Raw genomic sequence first — 3,301 nt, 5'->3', positions numbered from 1 at the left:
AAGAAGAGGAAGATCGAGACGAAGGAGGAGGTCGTGGCCTGACGTGAGTCACTCCAAAGACATCATCATTAGGCAACTGAAGTGACCACAAAGAGGAAACAACAAACGTGTCACGATGACGTCACATTGTCGCATTGCTGTGACCTTCACTTAAACATTTACACAAGATGACACGAGAATAAAACGTGCTTTCAGGCTTCATGAAAACCCATGAATGACATGTACCTGTGCCACCATGTTGCATTTGGTAAATGGACTTGTACGTATAAAGCGCCTTTCTGGTCTTCTGACTACTCAAGATGCTTTCACAGTGTTTGTCACATTCACCCGTTCACACAGACATTCACACTGATGGCAGTGGACATCTACAGACCATCTAATCTGACCATTCACACCACATTCACACACCCATGTGCAGCACGAGGAGCAATTCAGGGTTCAGTGTCTTGCCCAAGGACACTTCAACATGCAGATCAGGGAAGCTGGGGACCGAACCACTGATCTCTTGAATGGAGGACGACCCACTCTTCCACTGAACTTGACACTAACTTGAGGATGCAGCCATATGCATACTGTTTATCAATCATCCTCTGCTGTGCTGGTGTTACACACGGTTCTTCGTTTTCTTGTGTAAGCTGAAAAAAGATGCTCATACGGTTTCGTGGGGCAAATTTAAATGGAGTGGAAACCACAGTGATGGGGCACAAAGCAGCCCCGTGCTGGGCAGGACTGGGAGTGTGTTGTGGGGCCGTGGTGGATGGAGAGTCTCTGCAGGGTGCCCGTCTGTCCCCTTGAGTCTCCAGGTGCAGACAGCCCACATGTAAAGACCTGCGTCTGCTGACCCAAACCTCAGTATACACACAGGGGCATTTAACCTCCCAACCAGAACGGGATTAGTTACCGTCACTGCAGTTGTTCACGAAATACGATAACAAGCAGCTTCTGGGAAAAATGGCTCCATCTGGGAAACCAACCTCAGCTGTTTACGTCTGAGTCTTTCCTGCTTCTCTCTTCTGTGTGGGTGAACTATTGCAGTGCTCGTTCAAAACATACTCGTCTGGAACAGGAAGGTCGATGCTGCTTGCGGGTTTTTCTTCTTGAGAACCGTGCCTAAAAACTTCATGCTGGATGCCGCTCCTTTTTTATTCCTGGGCAACACACTTGCTTTGACTCAGCTGCGTCACACACCGAGTCGGGGCTCCTCACGCTCAGAAACACAGATGAAATACAATCTGGTTTATGGGAAAAAATCTCAAAGGGTAAAGTTTACCAGTAGGCCGGGGGGGTTGTGTCAGCAGACACAGGTCTTTACATGTGGGCTGTTTGTACCTGGAGACACAAGGGGACAGATGGGCATCCTGCAAAGACTCTCCATCCACCACGGCCCCACAACACACTCCCAGTCCTGCCCAGCACGGGGCTGCTTTGTGCCCCATCACTGTGGTTTCCACTCCATTTAAATTTGCCCCACAAAAACCGTATGAGCCTCTTTTTTCAGCTTACACAAGAAAACAAAGTACCATGTGTAACAACAGCACAGCAGAGGACGATTGATAAACAGTATGCATATGGCTGCATCCTCAAGTTATTGTATAGTTGTATTATCAAATGCGGCGGCTGTGGCTCAGTAGAAGAGTGTGTTGTCCTCCATTCAAGAGATCAGTGGTTTGATCCCCAGCTCTCCTGGTCTGCGTGTCGAAGTGTCCTTGGGCAAGACACTGAACCCTGAATTGCTCCTCGTGCTGCACATGGGTGTGAATGTGTGTGTGAACAGGTGAAGACTAGAAAGGCTCTTTATAAGTCTGTTTACCAAATGCAACATGGTGGCAAAGGTACATGTCAGTCATGAAGCTTGAAAGCACGTTTTATTCTTGTCCTCTTCTGTAAATGTTTAAGTGAAGATGGCGAGGGGAGCAACTAAAATGTCTCCAAAAGGCTAAATTTTTATTATGATGTTTAATTAAGACAAATATTGAATAATTGTACTATTCTGATTCATGTTGTAGCCTGATATAACTTACAAAACGCCTCCTAAACACTTGGAAATATGCAGCAGAGGAGTTCTTCTGCAGAGGAACACGTTGCACTGCTGCGTTTACCTGACTGCTAAATGTTACTGGTTAAGCTTTCTCTCCTCCTGACGTGTAGCAGAAACCACGGCAGGTCACTTAACAGTCAGCTGCATGCCTTTCTGTATTCAGCGTGTTCTGTAATCACACATAACGGAGCGACCTGTCAGGCCTCTGTGTTTGTGCCGTTCCTTCACTCTGTGTTTCCTGACGCTCGTTACCATTCAGACTCTGCCTGAATCCATCTGAGCACGCCACGGTCGAAACTATCAGCATTATTACGAGTCGAGGAATAAAACAGCGAAAGCAGCCGAGACCAATATGACTCCATTTCCCCTCCAGGCTCCAGATGAGACGCGATGGTGCACACACTGACTGCGTTTGTATCAACACGGAGGTACGCAGGTTTGATACCAGAGCAGTTTCTCATTGAGCCCCATGTTAAACAGGCCGTTTACACAGCATCATTAAACCTGTTTAAGGACAAAAGAACATTCTAGTCTGTGTGTTTAGATCAGATCTCCATGACAACACTGAGGGGGAGGGGCTAGTTCTTATTTTATTGGAGGTTTAAGTTTATGAATAATTAGGGGCGTGGCCTCTTGAGTGACAGCTAGCCTCTGGCCCTCACTTCTCCTCGGAGGTAAACGTCAGCCAGATGGACGTACGCCCCTCCCCCCAACGTCACATACATGCCCTTTTTTGGTCAGAGGAAATGAGGCGGAGTCAAAGTCCGGACGTGAGGACGAGATGCTACGTCCATTTTTTGTACAGTCCGCTCCTCTAAGCGCACGTAGAGCCTGTTGTTTGTTTTGCGCCCGTATCATCGTGTCCACTCAGCACAGTTCACAGTTCGCGCACGCGCCACAGATCCACTCCTCGCAATACAATATCACAGACACGCCTCAAGCTAGCATACGCTAAATGACGTTATCAGTTGCTATCTATGAGGAAGTTAGCCAGCCTACCTCCATGTAGCGTGTACTCCGTGCTGTTTATGGATGAGAGAAGACACGGGCGCTTTTACAGTAATCTGGTTCACGTGCACTGACGAGCACTCGATGGGAGAGAGGGAGGAGCTCGGTGGTAGAGGGGGAGGGGCGTGAGAGCTGTAAACAGCCGATTGCAGCTTTAATCGTTGTTGAGAAAGCTACTTCCCCTGCACGTATCAGACCAACACGTATTTTTTATTTCCATCATACACTGAAAAAAAGCACCGCCTGTCAGAAAAC

The sequence above is a fragment of the Echiichthys vipera genome, assembly GCF_963691815.1.
Source record: "Echiichthys vipera genome assembly, chromosome: 12".
Taxonomy (NCBI): Eukaryota; Metazoa; Chordata; class Actinopteri; order Perciformes; family Trachinidae; genus Echiichthys; species Echiichthys vipera.
This window is presented reverse-complemented; position numbering follows the sequence as displayed.